The following is a 23391-nucleotide window of genomic DNA, read 5'->3' on the forward strand; positions in this document are numbered from 1 at the left end:
AACGACAAAATTAAACCTGGTAAAAAACAATGACCACCTAGCTTGTCTGGGATTCAGACGTTTCGCGGACTCCAGATATAGCAGGTTCTTGTGATCGGTGATGACGGTGACCGGATGAACTGCCCCCTCCAGAAAATGGCGCCACTCCTCAAAAGCTAACTTAATGGCCAAGAGTTCCCTATTGCCGACATCGTAATTCCTCTCAGCGGACGACAATTTTTTAGAGAAAAAGGCGCACGGATGCCACTTACCAGGGGACGAACCTTGTGACAATACTGCTCCCACCCCTACCTCGGAAGCGTCTACCTCTACAATGAATGGCTGAGACGCATCAGGTTGAATGAGTATGGGCGCCGAGGCAAAGCATTTTTTCAAAGAGGAGAATGCTTGACAAGCCTTGTCAGACCATCTAGAAAAATCCGTCCCCTTTTTAGTCATGTCAGTGAGAGGCTTAACCATGGACGAGAAATTACGAATGAACTTCCGGTAATAATTAGCAAACCCCAGGAAACGTTGTAGTGCCTTAAGATTCTCTGGCCGATCCCACTCAAGAACTGCCCGCACTTTCCCAGGGTCCATACGAAAACCGGACGCTGAAACCAGGAAGCCTAAAAACTGGAGTTCCTGTACGGCGAACACACACTTTTCCCACTTGGCATACAGTTTATTATCCCGCAAGATCTGTAACACCTGCCTAACGTGCTCCTGATGAGACACCAGATCCGGCGAGTAAATTAGGATATCATCCAGATATATGACAACAAACTGTCCCACCAAGCGGCGAAAAATGTCATTAACAAAGTGTTGGAACACCGCCGGGGCATTAGTCAGACCGAATGGCATGACAAGGTTCTCATAATGCCCCTCCGGAGTGTTAAACGCCGTCTTCCACTCATCCCCCTCCTTCATCCTAATCAGATTGTACGCTCCCCTGAGATCCAACTTAGAAAACCATTTGGCACCCACGATCTGATTAAAGAGATCGGGAATAAGTGGGAGCGGATACGGATCTCGGACCGTAATCCGATTAAGTTCACGGAAATCCAGGCAAGGGCGTAGGCCTCCATCTTTCTTCTTAACAAAGAAGAACCCCGCAGCCACCGGTGAAGATGAAGGTCTAATATGCCCCTTAGCCAGGCTTTCTGAGATATAATCCTTCATGGCCTGCCTCTCAGGACCAGAAAGGTTATACAACCTAGCTTTAGGTTACTTGGCCTCTGGGAGCAGTTTTACAGAACAGTCATACACGCGATGAGGAGGTAGTTCCTGACACCCTTTCTCCGAGAATACATCCTCAAAGTCCGCCAGAAATGGAGGTAAGACCCAAGGAGTAACCGCACCAATGACCGTGTTCATGCAGTTTTTATTACAGAATTTACTCCATTGGCTTATCTCCCTGGTTTGCCAATTAATAACCGGGTTATGCTTAGCTAACCAAGGAAGGCCCAACACAATAGGAGTGGGAAGACCCTCCAACACGTAGCAAGACAACAGTTCTTTATGTATTGCCCCCACTTGAAGTTTTACGTCATGCACAACTTGCAAAAAACTTCCCTGCCCGAGAGGCCTGGCATCGATCGAGAATATGGGGATGGGTTTAGCCAACTCACTCAACTGCATACCTTGAACCCGGGCAAACCGAGCATCAACCAGATTAGCCCCGGCCCCACTATCCAGAAGAACAGATATCTTCTCAGTTCTCGTACCCACCACCACCTCCGCCGGTACGAGAAACTGAGACGAACCTAGGGACGAAATACCTACTCCCAGATTGCCGTCCACCACACAACCTGGGATCAACAGTTTTCCGACGACTCTTCACTCTGCAAGGGACGGGATGGACACCCCCCAATAAAATGTCCCTTTCTCCCGCAGAAGAAACACCTTCCTGCCTTATGGCGCACCACCGGTCCCCTCCCCCGAAATGATGTCCCTCCTAATTGCATAGGCTCCTCTGGACTGACCAGGGGAACCACCATATGAGGGGACCTTGTAGGAGGTGGAGTCATCACAGGGGGTAGAGTTATTCCGCACCTCTCCCGAAGCCGTCTGTCCACGCGAATAGCGAGGGCCATAGCGGCTTCCAGAGACACGGGAGAGTCATACTGTGCCAACACATCCTGTAATTTGTCGGATAAACCATGACAAAACTGGCTCCTAAGAGCCGGGTCATTCCACTGGGTGTCCGTGGCCCACCTACGGAACTCCGAACAGAATTCCTCCGCCGGACGATCTCCCTGCTGGATCCTACGTAACTTAGACTCAGCAAGGGAGATCCGATCTGGGTCATCATATACGAGTCCCAGGGCAGCGAAAAACCTATCCACTGTCTGGAGAGCCGGGGAACCCGGGGGAAGAGAGAACGCCCAAGATTGTGGGTCCCCTTGTAGGAGCGAGATGACAATTCCCACCCTTTGTTCTTCACTCCCCGATGACCGAGGCCGCAGCCGAAAGTACAATTTACATGCCTCCCGGAAAACAAAAAACTTGTCCCGCCCCCCAGTGAACCTATCAGGGAGAGCTACTTTAGGTTCTGGTCCGGCTTGCTCCTGAGGATGCCAAACCTTGGACCTAACGTCCGCCAGCTCCATGGACAAACTCTGCAATTGCCGAGCTAGACCGGCTACTGGATCCATAGTAGCTGGAGAAAAACTAAGTGGGTCGGTGAAAATGTCACGCTGTCTCTGTATACTGGAGGAAAGGGAAAAAACACTTCCAAGTACACTTATCTCAGCAACTCCAAACTCCACGATCCGCTCTGTCAGTCTGAATGAAATGCTTTCACCGACACCTCCCAGACAGACCAGCAGGTATATGAAGGAGTCTCACTACAGAAGTATTGATTGCAGCTGGGCGAGGCTGGACCTCATCTAGCCCAGAGAGAGAGAGAGAATTAACTCCCTCACTGCCGAGAAACACAAAGCACCAACAAGTCAGCTGCGAGAAGTCAGGCTGTGTACTCGTGATGATCTTCGTGGCAACACACCCGTGACAATAGCACTTCAAAGAATACATGTTAACCAATACCATGTATGATAACTCATATCCAGAAAGAAGACGAGATCTATGATTTAAATAAAACTCCAAAGTTTATTAATAATTTTCATAAAATATATAAATAAAAGTATCTTTAAAAACAAGGGTGCTTCAAAAGGACTTTACCGCTGCCTCAAGCACAATTGTATTGGTAGGCCCTGAAAACAGATAGAAGATCGTAGGAATTTATACATAGGATATTGTCAGTGCAAAAAAATTGTATATTATATGTCTCAACTAGAGATGAGTTAACCCATGGATGTTCATATTCGGCTAGTTCAGGCGGTCTTTTGTTTTAACCCCTTCATCTTGGGTTTTTCCGTTTTTGCGTTTTCGTTTTTTGCTCCCCTTCTTCCCAGAGCCATAACTTTTTTATTTTTTAGTCAATATGGCCATGTATGGGCTTATTTTTTGTGAGACGAGTTGTACTTTTGAACGACACCATTGGTTTTACCATATTATGCACTGGAAGACGGGAAAAAAAATACAAGTGCCGTGAAATTGCAAAAAAAGTGCAATTCCACCTTTTTTTTTTTTACCATGTTCACTAAATTCTAAAACTGACCTGCCATTATGATTCTCCATGAGTTTGTAGTTACCAAACACGTATAGGTTATTTTTTATTTAAGTGGTAAAAAAAAATCCAAAGTTTGTAAAATAAAAAAAATGGTGCTATTCTCCGAGACCCGTAGCGTTTTTATTTTTCATGATCTTGGGCTGGGTGAGGGCTTATTTTTTGCTTGCTGATCGGACGTTTTTATTGACACCATCTTGGGGTAGATACGATGTTTTGATCTGCTGTTATTGCATTTTAATGCAATGGTGCGGCGACAAAAAAAACCCTAATTCTGATGTTTTGATTTTCTTTCTCGTTACGCCGTTTAACATTCAGATTAATTATTTTTTTATATTGATAGATCAGGCGATTCTGAATGTGGTGATACCAAATATGTGTATTTTTGATTGTTTTTTAATTGTTTTATTTTGAATGGGGGCAAAAGGAGGGTGATTTGAACTTTTATATTTTTTAAATATTTTTAAAAACTTTTTTTTTTACTTTTCACTTGCTTCAATAGTCTCCATGGGAGACTAGAAGATGCGATCATCTGATCACCAGTGTTACACATAGCTAAGTGTAAGAAAAGTGCTCATCTTCTATGAGCGATGACCGCTGGGCAGCGCTCATAGCAGATTGGCTATGATAACCACAGGGGTCTCCTGCAGACCCCGGGTTGTCATGAAAACCCATCGGCGACCCACAATAATGTGACGGGCACGTTGATTACAATTCCACCCACAGCTGTTAGGGGTACATGAGATCAGATCAGCTGTCATGTCCCCGGAAAGGTGCGGGCTCATCGCCAGAGCCCGCGCCAGAGAGGGGGATGTGGACTTGGACGTACTCCAATGTCCAAGGTCGGAAAGGGGTTAAAGTCCCGTTTGGATCACGAACTTGACCCCAGACTACATATAAGTCAATGGGGACGCAAACTTCAGAGATGTAAAATGGCTATAAAATGTTCATAGTAAGGGTTAGGGGGGTGAAAAAGGAAGCAAAATGGGGTAAGAGCAGGACAATTGCCCTGCAAACAAATGTGGATAGGAAAATGACTTTCACCATAGAAATCATAGTAAAATAGGAAGTAAATGAATAACATAAACATTTTAACAGTGCCCCCACAGAGACTGAGGCATGCTTCCACCAGTCCAGTGAAAAAATTCACCCACAGAGCATGGGGGAAAGTATCCCCACAGAAGCGGCTTACAAACTTCACCCCCAGACCATGGGGCAAAAGATCTCCATAGAAGTTGTTTGAAATTTCACCCATGGGGAACAATACCCTCACATAAGAATACACTAAATTTCAGCCACAGAGCATGGGGAACAATACCCCCAATAAGATTGTAACACATTTCAGCCTAAGAGCTTGTGGAACAATACCCCCATAGAAGATTTTAACAAATTTCATCCTCAAAGCATGGGGAACAATACTCCCACAGATGCTGATTCATATTTTACCCCAAGAAGCAATTGGTTCCTGAAATTTTGTGGTGTAAAATGATGGTAGTAAGAGGTAGGGTGCTGAAAAAGGAAGCAAAATGGAGGTAAGAGCAGGACAATTGCCCTGCAAACAAATGTGGATAGAGACATTTCTTAAAGGGGTTCTGTTGTGAGGGGGCGGATGATGGTTCTTGCACCCCTCTACAAATGGGGATAAGACACGGACTTAAAATAAAATAAAATAAAAAAATCTTGAACCAGGAGGCCGAGGTCCAAGTGGAGGTGGAGGTGGACGTGGTGATGTAAAAGATGAAGTAGGAGTTATTTTTATCTTTTTTTGGTATTTTTTGTTTGTATTTTTATGGGAACTAATGGAAATAATAGAGAATAAAATACAAAACAATTCTCTTGGGCAAGAAGGCCTAGGTCCAAGACGAGGATGAGGTACACGTTGTGATGTTGGTAGTAGTGATAAGTGAGCACTAAAATGCTCGGGTACTCGTTGCTCGGGTCGAGCAAATTGGAATACTTGGGTGTTCGACCGGAGCAACGAATCCAATGTAAGTCTATGGGAAACTCGAGCATTTTTCAGGCGGCTCCCACCGGGGGTCTGCAGAGGGCCTAAAAATTGCCCAAATCGATGGGAACAGTGCTCAAATGACATGGGAACAGCATGGGGAAGACCCTTGGAAGCATCTCTGACTCCCAGATCACGGCTGTCAACAACGTTGTCAGAGTATTACGCCACTTTTACGGACTCACAATAAAACATACAAAAACGAAACCAAAATTGATTTTCCTGGGAAATATGTTAAGGAACATCCTTTCCAGGGTAATGACTTGTATATAAGGCAAAATAAATAACCAAAAACAAAAATACTCCTCCACACCTTGGGCTATGTTCACACGTAGCATTTTTGATGCGTTTTTGCACTTTTGAATTGCTTTCAATCAAGACAAATGCATTCACCAGGAAATGTTATTTTAATATTTTACAACTTTATATGGCCATGTGGTGTGAGACACATCATCAGACACATGCATACAGTGCTGAAAAGACATGGGAACAGCATGGGGAAGACCTCTGGAAGCATCTCTGACTCCCAGGTCACTGCCTAAAAGTGTGCCCATCATAAGCGATCCTTGGCGCATGCGAAGATTCCTCCCGCCATTCACCTGTCGTTGCAGACTTGTAACAATCACCGTCCACGTCCTTGTTCCAGTGCAGCGTTCAGTTGTCCCTACCCCATTCCTTGGAATGCAAGCGCAAGTATGCAGCCAGCCACCCACCCACCCACAGGCTGCAATACTATACTGCCAAATTTTTGACAGCTGCTTGCACTTGAAATGTGGCCTTTTAGGCTCGTGGAGGCGAAAGCTTTTCATAACCTCATGCCGGCGGCCGGGTGTCCATACTCGGTCCCCAGCCGCCACTGTTCCTTCCGATGTAGTCTCCGCCTTCCACAAGCACGGGTCCCACAACATTACCCGTGCCCTCTCCAGTGCACTTACTGGGAAGGACCGCCTAACCTCAAACATGTGGACAGGTGAATGTGCCCAGGGACTGTACGGAGCCAGTCCACAGCTTGTTTTGCTGAGTTGTATTTCACTACAGCCATATTCTTTAGCTTGGTGAAAGGACTTTGGAAACCATATCTACCTAGCTGTCATTTCTCCCAGGAAGTCCTCTAAAGCTGCTTTCACTTGAAACATGGCCTTTTAGGCTCATGGAGGCTGAAGCTTTTCATAACCTCATGCCGGCGGCGGCCGGGTGTCCATACTCGGTCCCCAGCTGCCACTGTTTCTCCCGGTGTCGTCTCTGCCTTCCACAACCACGGGTCCCACAACATTACCCATGCCCTCCCCAGTGCACTTACTGGAAAGGACAGCCTAACCACAAACTCATGGACAGGTGAATGTGGCTAGGGACGGTATGGAGCCAGTCCACAGCTTTTTTTGCTAAGTTGTATTTCACCACAGCCGTATTCTTTAGCTTGGTGAAAGCACTTGGGAAACCATATATACCCAGCTGTCATTTTTCCCAGGAAGTCCTCTAAAGCTGCTTTCACTTGAAATGTGGCCTTTTAGGCTCATGGAGGCGGAAGCTTTTCATAACCTCATGCCAGCGGCTGTCGGGTTTCAATACTTGGTCACCAGCCGCCACTGTTTCTCCTGGTGTCGTCTCCGCCTTCCACAAGCACGGGTCCCACAACATTATCCATGCCCTCCCCAGTGCACTTACTGGGAAGGACAGTCTAACCACAAACACATGGACAGGTGAATGTGGCCAGGGACGGTACAGAGCCAGTCCACAGCTTTTTTTGCTGAGTTGTATTTGACCACAGCCATATTCTTTATCTTGGTGAAAGGACTTGGGAAACAATATCTACCCAGCTGTCATTTCTCCCAGGTAGTCCTCTAAAGCTGCTTTCACTTTAAATGTGGCCTTTTAGGCTCGTGGAGGCGGAAGATTTTCACAACCTCATGCTTCGTGTCCATACTCAGTCCCCAGCCGCCACTATTTCTCCCGGTGTTGTCTCTGCTTTCTACAAGTGCCTTCCCTGAACATTACTGAAGGTACTTTTCTGTGGGAATCTGCTAGCCTCCTGCCAGCCTGGAATATTTCCAGTAAACTATGGTACGACGCCATGGTATTAGCACTGCCCCCAGTACCAGTAGCGAAGCCTTCCCCAAATTCCTTCTCACGAATTTCATTTGGTAGACTGAGTGGCTGCCCAAATACATTAGTTTCTCACAAAGGAGCTGAAGATACAGTGGCAGCAGGTGCAAGTTTCTCCAGCCTGTTAGATATCAGAGGGTGAACGGCAGCATGTTGGATCAGTGGTTAGCACTGAAACCTTGCAGCACTGAGATCCTGGGTTCAAATCCCAGCAAGGACAACATCTGCAAGGATTTTGTATGTTCTCCCAATGTTTGCGTGGGTTTCCACCTCAGTAAAAAAGCAGCCATAGAGTGTCCGGGAACCTTCCCACACACTTTTTTTAGCCAGGACTGCTTCTCGGCAGGGTTGGACTGTCCCACCAGAGAATCCTCTGGTGTGCCAAGGGTTCTACATCAGGAGAGTTCATGATAGCGCTTAATTTGCAGCTGCTATGGGGCTCTTTAGCGGGGGAAAGAAAGGTGAGCCCTCAGAATCAAATCCTCTGGTGGGCCCAATTCTTTAAAAATTCATCAAAACTATGAATTAACACATGTGGAATTATATACTTAACAAAAAAGTGTGAAACAACTGAAAATATGTCTTATATTCTAGGTTCTTCAAAGTAGCCACCTTTTGCTTTGATGACTGCTTTGCACACTCTTGGCATTCTCTTGATGAGCTTCAAGAGGTAGTCACCGGAAATGGTTTTCACTTCACAGGTGTGCCCGGTCAGGTTTAATAAGTGTGATTTCTTGCCTTATAAATGGGGTTGGGACCATCAGTTGTGTTGTGCAGAAGTCAGGTGGATACACAGCTGATAGTCCTACTGAATAAACTGTTAGAATTTGTATTATGGCAAGAAAAAAAGCAGCTAAGTAAAGAAAATCGAGTGGCCATCATTACTTTATGAAATGAAGGTCAGTCAGTGCAAAAAATTGGGAAAACTTTGAAAGTGTCCCCAAGTGCAGTTGCAAAAGCCATCAAGCGCTACAAAGAAACTGGCTCACTTGAGGACCGCCCCAGGAAAGGAAGACCAAGAGTCACCTCTGCTTCTGAGGATAAGTTTATCCGAGTCACCAGCCTCAGAAATCGCAGGTTAACAGCAGCTCAGATTAGAGACCAGTTCAATGCCACACAGAGTTCTAGCAGCAGACACATCTCTTCAACAACTGTTAAGAGGAGACTTTGTGCAGCAGGCCTTCATGGTAAAATAGCTGCTAGGAAACCACTGCTAAGGACAGGCAACAAGCAGAAGAGACTTGTTTGGGCTAAAGAACACAAGGAATGGACATTAGACCAGTGGAAATCTGTGCTTTGGTCTGATGAGTCCAAATTTGACATCTTTGCTTCCAACCACCGTGTCTTTGTGCGACGCAGAAAAGGTGAACGGATGGACTCTACATGTCTGGTTCCCACCGTGAAGCATGGAGGAGGAGGTGTGATGGTGTAGGGGTGCTTTGCTGGTGACACTTTTGGGGATTTATTCAAAATTGAAAGCATACTGAACCAGCATTGCTACCACAGCATCTTGCAGCGGCATGCTATTCCATCCGGTTTGCGTTTAGTTGGACCATCATTTATTTTTCAACAGGACAATGACCCCAAACACACCTCCAGGCTGTGTAAGGGCTATTTGACCAAGAAGGAGAGTAATGGGGTGCTACGCCAGATGACCTGGCCTCCACAGTTACCAGACCTGCACCCAATCGAGATGGTTTGGGGTTAGCTGGACCGCAGAGTGTAGGCAAAAGGGCCAAAAACTGCTAAGAATCTCTGGGAACTCCTTCAAGATTGTGGGAAGACCATTTTCGGTGACTACCTCTTGAAGCTCACAAGAGAATGTGCAAAGCAGTCATCAAAGCAAAAGGTGGCTACTTTGAAGAACCTAGAATATAAGACATATTTTCAGTTGTTTCACACTTTTTTGTTAAGTATATAATTCCACATGTGTTAATTCATAGTTTTGATGCCTTCAGTGTGAATGTACAATTTCCATAGTCATGAAAATACAGAAAAATCTTTAAATGAGAATGTGTGTCCAAACTTTTGGTCTGTACTATATATACACAGTACAGACCAAAAGTTTGGACACACCTGTACATCCAGCTAATCACTGTAATGCCCACAACCAACATGGCTGCGGCATTACAGTGCATGGCAGGCAATCCCTGCATGTTCATTGGCTCTCTAAAGAGCGCCAAACATGCAGGGAGGGGACCCAAGTTCCCGCACGAGAAACCCGAGTACGTTCACACATCACTAATAATGATTAAACAATGATAAACACTGTGGCCATACAATGATATAGGAGGTCGTACCTCTCTGGATCAGACTGAACACCCCCAGTACTTAATGCATAATAGAAATAAATAAGGTGCAAGGTGCTATTAAAGTGCAAACGTGCCTCTTATAATGTCGTTTTTGATAAAGCAGCGACCATATATATAATTGTACATATGCTTGCACTTCAAATTTTTGCCATCAAGTGCACCAATACCAAGTGCCCATGGCCTCGGCCTCTGCATGCAACATCATCATCATGGCCACGCATCTTGACCATTTTAAATGGAGGATAATATTTTGCACGGTCCCTACAAATTGCTGGATTTGTACCACAGTAATATCTGATATGTCTGACGGACGCCCACAGTTTTAAATACCAGCCTAGTAGTTTACTATTATTGGCAGCGACCACGTGTGAATAGCTTCGCTGCCACACTGCTGCCAAACTGTAAATGGAGGATAATATTTTGCATGGTTCCTACAAATTGCTGGATTTGTACTGCAGTAATATCTGATATGTCTGACGGACACCCACGGTTTTAAATACCGGCCTAGTAGTTTAATATTATTGGCAGCGACCACGTGTGAATAGCTTCACTACCACACTGCTGCAAAACTGTAAATGGAGAATAATATTTTCACGGTCCCTACAAATTGCTGGATTTGTACCTTAGTAATATGGGATCACGTCTGATGAAGGAAAAGATCTGGCTGTATTCTACAGTGCTAACAAGCAAATGGAGCAGTAAAATGTTGGACTCTTACTTTTTAAGAAAATAATCAGGATTAAGAGCAAAAAAAGCCCTGATATCTAGTCCAATGGCTATCTGTAACAGGCAGCAGCAGCACCAGACAGAATGTTCAATGAGCCATATGGTGCTGTATAGTGTCCACAATCTCTGCCTGCCTAACTCCTGCTATCACCACTTAATATACAGTGGGGAAAAAAAGTATTTAGTCAGCCACAAATTGTGCAAGTTGCGTAAGTTCTCCCACTTAAAAAGGTGAGAGAAGCCTGTAATTGACCTCATAGGTAGATCTCAACTATGAGAGACAAAATGTGAAAACAAATCCTGAAAATCACATTGTCAGATTTGGAAAGAATTTTTTTTCAAATTTTGGTGGAAAATAAGTATTTGGTCACCTACAAAAGTTAATCTCAATACTTTGTTATATATCCTTTGTTGGCAATGACAGAGGGCAAACGTTTTCTGTAATTCTTCACAAGGTTGGCACACACTGTTGCTGGTATGTTGGCCCATTCCTCCATACAAATCTCCTCTAGAGCAGTGATGTTTTGGGGCTGTCGCTGGGCAACACGGACTTTCAACTCCCTCCAAAGGTTTTCTATAGGGTTTAGATCTGGAGACTGGCTAGGCCACTCCAGGACCTTGAAATGCTTCTTACGAATAGAGATGAGCGTTGTTCTACTCGAACTGTTCGCCAATCTCAAACTCGAGCTGTTTTGGGCGGTGTTCGAGTCGTTCGACGAACTCAAACGATTTGCAAAAAATTCGGCTGTTCGAGGTTATGTTCGATAACTGTTCGTGCACCAAAAGCGTAACTGGATTTTTTCACAGTAATACTGTTAATCAATAGTGATGAGTGAGCATTCTCGCCACTGTTCGGTACTCGCCTGAGCATCTCAGTACTCGAGATGCTCGGGCGGGAGCTCGGGTCCCCGTCCTGCATGTCTGGCACTATTTAGAGCACCAATCATGCAGGGATTGTCTGCCACTCACTGTAATGCCACATCCATGGTGGTTGTGGCATTACAGTGGTTGCCCAAATCGATGGGAACAGTGAAACATGAAAAGCCGGTAATTCAGCAGCAGCATACACCGGTACCGACAATTTAGAACAGAAAGAATAGAGCATCACACATAGATTAGATAGATAGAAACATGTCAGTCACATATATAATAAGTACAGTGACAGTGTTGGTTACTGTACTTGTCATTTAGTGTTAAAATAAAGGATATATTAAAAAAAAAATTGGCGTGGGGTTCCCCGTAATTTTAGTCTCTAGCGGAGGTTAAGCAGACGGCTGGGGCAGATGTTTGAAGCCTGGGAAGGGGGTAAAACCCACGGAGCTTCCCAGGCTACTAATATCAGCCCCCAGCTGAATACCTAGCCTTTACTAGCTATTAAAATGGTGGACCCAAAAAAAAATGACGTGGGGTCCCCCCTAATTTAATAGCTAGCAAAGGCTAGGCAGACAGCTGGGGGCTGATATTAATAGCCCAGGAAGGGTGCCATAAATATTGGCCCCCTCCCAGGCTAGAAGCACCAGCCGTCAGCTGCCCTAGAAATGGCGCATCCATAGGATGTGCCAATTCTGGCACTTAACCTCGCTCTTCTCACTGCCCTGTAGTGGTGGCAGTGGGGTAGTAGGGTTGAGGCTGATGTCAGCTTATAATGCCAGCTGACATCAAGCCCAGGTTAGTAATGGAGAGGCGTCTATAAGACACCCCCATTACTAACCCCATAGTCAAAGTTAAAAAAAACACAAACACCCAGAATAAAGTCCTTTAATTGAAATAAAGACACATTTCTTTACTGTTCTAAATTAAACCCTACTTACCGTATCGCCCATTCCAGCTGAAGCCAATGTCTTCTGCAATAAAAGTAAAATAATAAACCAACCTCATCCTTACTAGTGTTGAGCGAGCAGGCTCGACACTACTCGGTACTCGCCCGAGCATCTCACTACTCGGGATGTTCGGCGAGCACCGAGCATTTCCGGGTTACTCGGGTGGGAGCACGTTTGGCGCTCTTTACAGAGCCAATGAACATGCAGGGATTGCCAGCCAGTCACTGTAATGCTGCAGCCATGTTGTTTGTGGGCATTACAGTAATTGGCTGACCACACAGCGTCACCTCGAGTATTTAAAACCGGGCGCCGCCATCTTGGACACAGTCGCTCCGGATCAGACAGTGTAGGGTCAGTGCTGCTGAGCTAGGGAGAGATTTACACACCGAAATAGTTAGTGTAGGGTCTCTAAAGCCTGCCAAAATCAAACAAACAGTCCTTCTCAGGACTAATATCCATCCCAGATATCAGGCAGGCAGGCTGTATAGGAGACGCAGTGGTTATACCAGCAAACGCTGCATTACAGTCATGTGTGCTCTTGTTGGTCAAATTGCTAGACTTATCACCCCGATCTCAGGGGCCAGGAAAAATTATTTTTCATCTAAATCCTGTATTTTTTTTTCCTCAGTCAGACTGTCCAAATACGCGTCTTATTAACCATTTGGTCTCCCCCCCCCACCCCAAAAAAAAAAATGAGTGTGTCTGTGACTGTTCAGACACCAATATATCTGTTTAAAAGAGTCTGGTGTATGCCACATGACTATAACTGTGGTTTTGAAGTTCCACGGGTCAAATCTTTGTATTATTCTTTTTTTGGCTTTTTTTGCCGTAAAAAAAAAACTGTAATAGTGTCTCAATGACTGGTCAGACACCAATATATCAATTTAAAAGAGTCTGGTGTAGGCCAGAAAAATATAACTGTGGTTTTGCAGTTCCACAGGTGAAATCTCTGTATTATCCTGTTTTGGGCATTTTTGCTGTAAAAAAAACTGTAATAGTGTCTCCCTGACTGGTCAGACACCAATATATCTGTTTAAAAGAGTCTGGTGTAGGCCAGAAAAGTATAACTGTGGTTTTGCAGTTCCACGGTACAAATCTCTGTATTATCCAGCTTTTGGTATTTTTTCCGTAAAGAAAAACAGTAATAGTGTCTCCCTGATTGTTCAGACATAAATATATCTGTTGGAAAGATTCTGGCCTACACCAGATAAATTCGCACATTTCAAGACTGCTTGCTTTGGAAATGCTGCCTTTTAGGCTGGTTGAATCCTTCCGCAACCTTATGGCGGTGGCTGTCCCTCGGCACTCGGTCCCCAGCCATCCCCGCACTATACAAGCACGTGTCCCATAACATCGGCCGTGCCCTCAACAACGCAGTTACTGGGAGAGTCCACCTGACAACGGACTGGTGGACAAGTGCTTGTGGCCAGGGATGGTACATCTCCCTGACGGCACACTGGGTAAACATAGTGGAAGCCAGGACCCAGTCGGACCTTAGGACGGAACACATCCTCCCCACGCCGAGGATTGCGGGCCCTATGTCAGTCAGAGTTGCCCCCACAGTGTACAGCTCCTGCACCTCATCCTCCTCCTCCTCTTCATGTTCAGCCTCCATCTCAGATATCACCACATCAGTTACAAGCTGGAAGCACTGCAGTACTGCCTCAGCCAAGCGGCAACAGGCTGTGCTGAAACTCATAAGCTTAGGTGATAAACCTCACACTGCTTGTGAGTTGTGGACAGCTGTGAAAGAGCAGGCAGATCTGTGGCTGAGACCGCTGAACCTACATCCAGGCATGGTCGTGTGTGACAATGGCCGTAACCTGGTGGCGGCTCTGAGGCGATGTGAGATCACACACGTACCATGCCTGGCTCATGTGCTTAACCTCGTGGTTCAGCGGTTTCTTAAATCGTACCCCGAGTTGCCAGATCTCCTCGTCAAAGTACGCCACCTGTCAGCTCATTTTCGAAAGTCGTCTACAGCTACCGCCGCCCTTGCTGTGCTGAAGCAGTGTTTGCAGCTTCCAGCACATCGACTTGTGCGTGATGTCCCCACAGGTTTAAACTTTACCCTCCACAGATTGCAAAAGGATTTGTGAGCAGAAGAGAGCAGATGTGGAGTACCAGCTGCAACAAGGCCGTCGATATTCAGGTCAGACTCCACACATAAGACCTCAGGAGTGGACCTGGATGTCTGACATATGTACCATCCTGACAAACTTTGAGGAGGCCACCAAGATGGTGAGTGGCAATGACGCCATCATTAGCGTCAGCATTCCACTTGTCTGTCTTTTGCAACGTTCTCTGCAGAGAATTAAAGAGGAGGCATTGCAGCCAGAGTATGATGAGATGGATCAAGAAGCCATAGCGGGCGATTGCACACAGCCCAGCCTCAGAAAGAACAGGAGCTGGTATCATGCGCTGTAGACGGTAGTACCTGTTCAACTGTCATACCGTCGGTTCAGCGTGGGTGGCCTGAGGACAGGGGGGAGGAGGAGGAGGAGGAGGAGAGCATGGTCAGTCGTCATTTTGGTGAGGACACGGAATTCTTGCCCGTTACCAGTCTGGCACGCATGGCTGACTTTACGTTACGCTGCCTTAACCGTGACCCTCGCGTTGTAAAAATGTTGGGTGACAGTCATTACTGGTTGGTGACACTTTTAGACCCCCGCTACAAGGAGAACTTTCACTCTCTTATTCCTGAGGTGGAGAGGTCTACAAAAATGGGGCTGTACCAGAAGGCCCTTGCTGCAGAACTGTTAAAAAAATTCCCATCTGAACACGCTAGCGGCAGAGGTCACAGTTCCTTGACCAACCAAGGCATACAGGCGAGAGAGACGCAACTCCAATCCAGCAGAGGCAGGGGAACACTGTTAACATTCTGGGACAGTTTTCTGAGACCGGCCCAGCTTACAGGCCCTGAGGCATGGGGTACTCTCACAAGGAGTGGAAAGTTTAAAAAGATGGTGAGGGAGTACCTTGTCGACCGTACCAGCGTCCTCCGTGATCCCTCTGTGCCTTTTAATTATTGGGTATCCAAGCTGGACACTTGGAATGAACTCGCTCTGTACGCCTTGGAGGTTCTGGCCTGCCCTGCCGCTAGCGTGTTATCGGAGCGTGTTTTTAGTGCCGCTGGGGGAATTATAACTGATAAGCGCAATCGCCTGTCAACTGACAATGCTGACAAGCTGACCCTTATCAAAATGAACAAGGGCTGGATTGGGCCAGACTTCTCATCACCACAAAATGACAGCAGAGTAACATAAAGTCAAATCCACTGTGTTATTTCGGTAGGTGTATTCCCATGCACCGCTTCACACCCACACATGGGTATACGCTTCCTCATTTTGGCTGTATTTTGCTCTTCTCCTTATCCTCAGCCTCCACCACCACTATACCACCAGGGTGACGTTGGTCCGTGTTGCCAGCATTGCAAGTTCCTCCCTCCTAATTTTTGGCAGCTTTTGCTTCGAAGGCATAGGCAAAGACTATGGGAGACCCACTCCCCAATAATGGGAATAACGTTTTTAAGATGCTGCACTGCATGGCTCTTCCAAGGGGCATTAAAACCATCTTGTTAAGCTACTGCGACCTCCACCATTCTTCCAAGGGGCATTAAAACCGTCTTGTTAAGCTACTGCAAGCTCCACCGCTCTTACAAGGGGCATTAAAAAACGTGTTTTTAAGCTACTGGAACCTCCACCACATATTCAAGGGGCATTGATATTGTCTTTTTATTCCACTGCGACCTCCACGTCTCTTCCAATGGGCATTAAAACCATCTTGTTAAGCTACTGCGACCTACACGTCTCTTCCAAGTGGCATTAAAACCGTCTTGTTAAGCTACTGCGACCTCCACGTCTCTTCCAAAGGGCATTAAAACCGTCTTGTTAAGCTACTGCGACCTCCACCACTTTTCCAAGTGGCATTAAAACCGTCTTGTTAAGCTACTGCAACCTCCACGTCTCTTCCAAGGGGCATTAAAACCGTCTTGTTAAGCTACTGCGACCTCCACCACATACTCAAGGGGCATTGATATTGTCTTTTTATTCCACTGCGACCTCCACGTCTCTTCCAAGGGGCTTTAAAACCGTCTTGTTAAGCTACTGCGACCTCCGCCACATTTTCAAGGGGCATTGATATTGTCTTTTTATTCCACTGCGACCTCCACGTCATTTCCAAGGGGCATTAAAACCGTCTTGTTAAGCTACTGTGACCTCTACCACTTTTCCAAGTGGCATTAAAACCATCTTGTTAAGCTACTGCGACCTCCACGTCTCTTCCAAGGGGCATTAAAACCATCTTTTTAAGCTACTGCGACCTCCACCACTTTTCCCAGGGGCATTAAAACCATCTTGTCAAGCTACAGCAACCTCCAACACATTTTCAAGGGGCATTGATATTGTCTTTTTATTCCACTGCGACCTCCACGTCTCTTCCAAGGGGCATAAAAACCGTCTTGTTAAGCTACTGCGACCTCCACCACTTTTCCCAGGGGCATTAAAACCGTCTTGTTAAGCTATTACGACCTCCACCACTTTTTCAAGGGGCATTGATATTGTCTTTTTATTCTACTGCGACCTCCACGTCTCTTCCAAGGGGCATTAAAACCGTCTTGTTAAGCTACTGCGACCTCCACGTCTCTTCCAAGGGGCATTAAAACCATCTTGTTAAACCATTCTGAACTCCACAGCTCTTTCAAGGGGCATTGAAATGTTGTTTTTAATTAACTCTAACCTCCATGACTCTTCCAATGGGCATTGCATTTCCTCCTAATTTTAGTCAGCTTTTGCTTTTCAATGCATAGGCGAACACTAAGGGAGACCCACTACCCAATAATGGGTAGAAGGTTTTTAGTATGCTGTAATCCCCATCTGTTTCAAGGGCCATTGCAGTTCCTCATAATTTTTGGTAAGCCTTCCATTCACTACTTTGGCCAACAGTACACAGGAGACCCAGTTGCTATAAATGGAAAAAACGGTTTAGTTAAGGCCCTCTGACCTCCATGTCACTTCCAAGGGGCATTGGAGTGCCTCGAAATTTTTGGTAGGCATTGCATTCACTGTATGCCCTATAACTGTGTAGCCGAACTGCTCCTTTTTGTACCGAAACATATCCTACAAGACATGTGTGGTTGACTGGCCTGATATTGATGTGAATGGTCCCTTTTCCTCCTGCTCTTTCTCTTTTGCCACCACCTCATACATCATTCATCACCTGAAGCTTTGTTTTAACGTGAGTCATAGAACTGGGATAGTAGCAGGAAAACAACCAGCAATCATCGGAGGAGGTAGGATATGCGTCAAAACGCTGACCACCTCAGGCCTAGCCGCTACTACATACATGCACTTGCATTCCAAGGATCAGAAAGCTAAGGAGAGGGATCGCCTCATGATCATGAATAATTTACTCTTTGTGTAGGAGGCCGACCACTGCTGCTGTCTACCTTTTGAACTTTGTGTTGAAGACTGATTGACCCAGTACCCGCAATCCTCTATGTCTGGAGGACGTGTTGCATCCCAGTGTCCAACTGTGTCCCGGCTTCCACAATATTAACCCAGTGTGAAGGCGTCAGTGAGATGAACCATCCCTGGCCACTTTCACTTGTCCACGTGTTTGTAGTTATTCTGTCCTTCAAATAGGGGCAGCTGGGGACCGTTTATGGACACCCAGCCGCCCCCGGGCGGCTGGGGACTGAGTATGGATACCAGGCCGCCGACGCAGCCATGACGTGGTTGCCAGATTCCGCCTCCACATGCCTAAAAGGCCCAATTTCAAGTGCAAGCAAGCTAGCAGTATGGTATTGCAGCCTGGGGGTGGGTGGGTGGCAGGTTGCACACTTACGCTTGCATTCCAAGAAAGCAAAGCAGATGCTAACTTCTATCATCATCATACTCCTCACCTTGGCACTCTCAACTCCCCTGATGGAGAAGCCAGGGCCCACCGGAGGAGTCTGGTTCTCTGGTGGGCTCGTCCAATGCTGCCCTAAAGCAGGCCAGGCTAAGAAAAGTGTGTGGGGGGAAGTTGACAGGAGAAATAGGGGCGGCTGGGGACCGCTTATGGACACCTGGCCACCCCCAGGCGGCTGGGGACCGTGTGTGGACACCCGGCCGCGGGGCGGCTGGGGACCTAGTATGGACACCCGGCCGTCCCCTGGCTGCTGGGGACCGAGCGTGGACTACCAGCCCCTGGGCGACCGGGGACTGAGTATGGATACCTGGCCGCCGACGCAGCCATGATGTGGTGGCCAGATTCCGCCTCCACATGCCTAAAAGGCCCAATTTCAAGTGCAAGTAAGTTAGCAGTATGGTATTGCAGCCTGGGGGTGGGTGGGTGGCAGGCTGCATACTTTCGCTTGCATTGCAAGGAATGGGGGAGGTACAATTGAACACTGCCCTGGGACAAGGACTTGCACGGGGATAGTTGCAAGTCTGCATCTTCTGATGCGGCAAGGATCACTTCTGATGGACACACTTTTAGGCAGTGACCTGGGTGTCATATATGCTTCCAGGGGTCTTCCCCATGCTGTTGCCATGTCTTTTCAGCACTGTATGCATGTGTCACACAGCACATGGCCAGATAACATTGTAAAATGTTAAAATGACATTTCCCGGTGAATGCATTTTTCACGGTCGAAAGCAATGCAAAAGTGCAAAAACGCATAAAAAATGCTACTTGTGAACATAGCCCAAGGTGTGGAGGAGTATTTTTGTTTTTGGTTATTTATTTTACCTTATACACAAGTCATTACCCTGGAAAGGAAGTTCCTTAACATATTTCACAGGAAAACCGTTTCAGTTTAGTTTTTGAATGTTTTATTGTGAGCCTGTAAAAGTGGCTTAATACTTCTGACCATGTTGTTGACAGCAGTGACCTGGGGGTCAGAAATGCTTCCTGGGTCGATGCCTATGCTGTCCCCATGTCTTTTGAGCACTGTCACTATCGTTTTGGGCACTTTTTAGGCTTTCTACAGACTGCCGGGGGTGCCACCGCAAAAATGCTCGGGTCTCCCATAGACTAACATTGGGCTCGTTGTTCGGGTCGAGCACCCGAGTATCACGGTGAGCTTGGCCCGAGCTTCGAGCACCCAAGCATTTTAGTGCTCGCTCAACACTATTCCTTACCTTTCCATGGTTCCCAGGACAGCTTCAGCTCTGCTACATTGACATGACAGGCTGGATCGTAGCAGAACCCTGCCATCCAGCTTGCTATGCCGCAGACACTGAGAAGCTCCTCAGTGAAGCTCCTCAGTGTCTGGCTGTGAGGGCATCCAAATGAGCCGAGTTCATGTCCAATGAACTCAGCTCACCTCATGCACGTCACTGACAGCGTGGGAGAATTCTCCTGCGCATGCGGTGTCGGCAAATGATGTCACCGCTTGAGCAGAAGAATTTTCCCATGCTGGGACGGCATTGAGATGGCAGGCTGGATGGTAGCAAAACGCTGCCATCCAGCATGCCATCCTTCAGAGACACTGCAGAGCACAGGCATTTAAAGACACATAGAGATGGGCCACAGTAATGATATGTTCAAATTAGAAACCAGAAGGTCTGCTATACAGTTATGGGATATGCAGTGAATCCAACAGCTGCCAAAATTTAGGAAAAACCCTATTAACAATTTAAACACACATAGAGCTGGGCCACAGTAACGAGCACAAATTTTTCCCATTAGAAACGAGAGCATCTGCTATACAGATATAGGGTATGCAGTGAGTCCAACGGCTGCCAAATATTTGAATAAACTCCGATGTCCCTTGCAAGAGACGTTGAGGTCTGAGGGCCTCCTGAAAACAATCTTCCCATTATTAGGAAGTGGGTCTCCCAATCTGTTTGCCTATGCAGTGAATGCAACGTCTGCCAAAAATTTGGAAGAACTCCAATGTCCCTTGCAAGAAACGTAGATATGGTGGTGATATGGTGGTGGAGGATGAGGATGAGGAGAAGGAGGAGGACAAAATTAAATAGACAAAATTAGGAAGCGTATACCCATGACTGGGTGTGAAGACAGAGGTGCATAGGAATAGAGTTAGACATCCCAAAAAAACCACTGCATTTGAGTTTATGTTACGCTGCTATCATTCGTTGATGTTGAGAAGTCTGGCCCAATCAAGCCCTTGTTCATTTTTATAAGAGTCAGCCTGTCAGCATTTTCAGTTGACAGGCGAATGCACCTATTGGTTATAATTTCACCAGAGGCACTAAAAACCCGCTCTGACAAAGCGCTAACAGCAGGGCAGGCCAGGATCTCCAAGAAGTAGAGAGTCAGATCTTGCCATGTGTCCAACTTGGATATCCAATAATTATAAGGCGCAGAGGAATCACGGAGGATGTTGGTACGGTCAGCAAGGTAGTCCCTCACCATCTTCCGAAACTTTTCCCTCCTTGTGAGAGTATCCTGCGCCTCAGGGCCTGTACGATGAGAGGGTCTGAGAAAATTGTCCCAAAACTTTGACAGTGTTCACCTGCCTATGCTGGATTGGAGTTGCGTCTCTCTTGCCTGTACTCCCTGGTTGTCCAACGAACTGTGACCTCTGCTGCCAGCATTTTCAGAGGGAAATTTTTTAAATAATTCCACAACAAGGGCCTTCTCATACTGCCCCATTTTATTAGGCCTGTCCTGCGCGGGAATAAGAGACAGAAAGTTCTCCTTGTAGCATGGGTCTAGAAGTGACACCAACCAGTAATGACTGTCACCCAAAATTTGGACAACACGAGGGTCACGAGAAAGGCAGCGTAACATAAACTTAGCCATACGTGCCAGACTGCTAACAGACAAGACTTCCGTGTCCTCAACAAGAGGACGACTGACCATGCTCTCCTCCTCATCCTCATCCTCCTCCTCCCATCCACACTGAACAGACGGTATGACAGTTGTGCAAGTAGTACCGTCTATAGCACAGTAAACTGGCTCCTGTTCTTCCTCCTCCTCTTCTTCATTGTCACCCAATCCACGTTGGGATGAGATGTGGCTGGGCTGTGTGTAATCACCCTGTATGGTTCCTTGCTCCATCTCATCGTGCTCCGCCTGCAATGCATCCTCTTTGATTGTGAGCATTTCAGAAGACAGAGAAGCGAGATGGTGACGCTAATTATGGCATCTTCACCGCTCTCCATCTTGGTGGAGTCCTCAAAGTTTTGGAGGATGGTACAGGTGTCTGACATCCATGTCCACTCCTGAGGTCTTATGTGCGGATTCTGACCTGAATACCGATGGCCTTGTTGATGTTGGTAGTCAACAACTGCTTTCTTCTGCTCACAAATCCTTCCCAACATCTGCAATGTAGAGTTCCAATGCATGGGGACATCACACACCAGTCGGTGAGCTGGAAGCTGCCAACGCTGCTGAAGCACAGCAAGGGCGGCAGAATCTGTAGCTGACTTTCTAAAATGGGCACATAGATGGCGTACTTTGACAAGCAGATCTGGCAGATCCGGGTAGGTTTTGAGAAACTACTGCACCACGAGGTTAAGCACATGGGCCAGGCATAGTACACGTGTGATCTCACCTCGCTTCAGAGCCACCACCAGGTTCTGGCCATTGTCACACAAGATCATGCCTGTAGGGTCAGCGGTGTCAGCCACAGATCTGCCTGCTCTTTCAGAGCTTCCACAACTCTTCAGCGTTGTGTGCTTTGTCGCGTAAGCATATTAGCTTCAGCACAGCCTGTTGCCACTTGGCCGAGGCTGTGCTGCAGTGCTTCCAGCTTGTGACTGATGTGGTCATTTCAGAGATGGAGGCTGAAGAGGAGGAGGTGCAGGAGCTGTAGGATATGGGGGCAACCCTGATTGACCCAGGGCCCGCAATCCTCGGCGTCGGGAGGACGTGTTCCATCCCAAGGTCCAACTGGGTCCCAGCTTCCACAATATTAACCCACTGTGCTGTCAGAGAGATGTACCGTCCCTGCCCACAAGCACTTGTCCACGTGTCTGTGGTTAGGTTTCCCAGTAGCTGCGTTGTTGATGGCACGGCTAATGTTGTGGGACTCGTGCTCGTGTAAAGCAGGGACAGCACACTGGAATAAATAGTGGCGGCTGGGGACAGAGTACCGAGAGATGGCCACAGCCATCAGGTTGCAGAAAGCTTCTGTTTCCATGAGCATAAAAGGCAACATTTCAAGAGCAAGCATTTTCAAAATGTGTGAATTTTGTAGTGTGACCTGTGGGGCGTTGGCTGAGTATTTGCATTTGCATTCCAAGGACTGTGGTAGGGACAACTGAATGCTGCGCTTGGACAAGGACATGGATGTGCTTGCTGATGGTGCTATTTGAGAGTGTGAAACGACAGGTGCAGGGTGGGAGGCATCTTTGCATGCGCCATAGACAGGGGATTGACGTGCACGCACAACAACTGAAGAAGCAGTGGTGTCACCCGCAGACACTGTTTCTGGACTCTGGGGTTCAACCCACTTAGTCAGGTCCTTTGCTGCCATGTGCCTGATCATGCTGGTGGTGGTCAGGCAGCTAGTTTTGCTACCCCTGCTGATGCTGGCCTGGCAGATGGTGCAAACGGCCTTTTTGGGATTATCTGCAGAGTCTTTAAAAATCAACCAGTCGGGAAAGACTTAACAGTTCCACTGGCAACTTCAGTTGTGTTGGTGTTATGGGGAAAGCTTTACCGCCTTGTGTCTGCAGCCACCACACTGCTTCTTCCTGCCTGTTGTTGTGCTATGCCTCCTTCCCTCTGTGTGCTGCTGTCCTTGCTCTGCATGTCCCCCTACCAGGTTGGGTCAGTTACTATATCATCCACCACCTCATCTTCCACTTCCGCACCCTGGTCCTCCTCCTCACTTTCTGGCAATTGTCTCCTCATCAT

The sequence above is a fragment of the Phyllobates terribilis genome, unplaced genomic scaffold, assembly GCF_046119375.1.
Source record: "Phyllobates terribilis strain yellow unplaced genomic scaffold, ASM4611937v1 Scaffold_4__5_contigs__length_816908805, whole genome shotgun sequence".
Lineage (NCBI taxonomy): Eukaryota > Metazoa > Chordata > Amphibia > Anura > Dendrobatidae > Phyllobates > Phyllobates terribilis.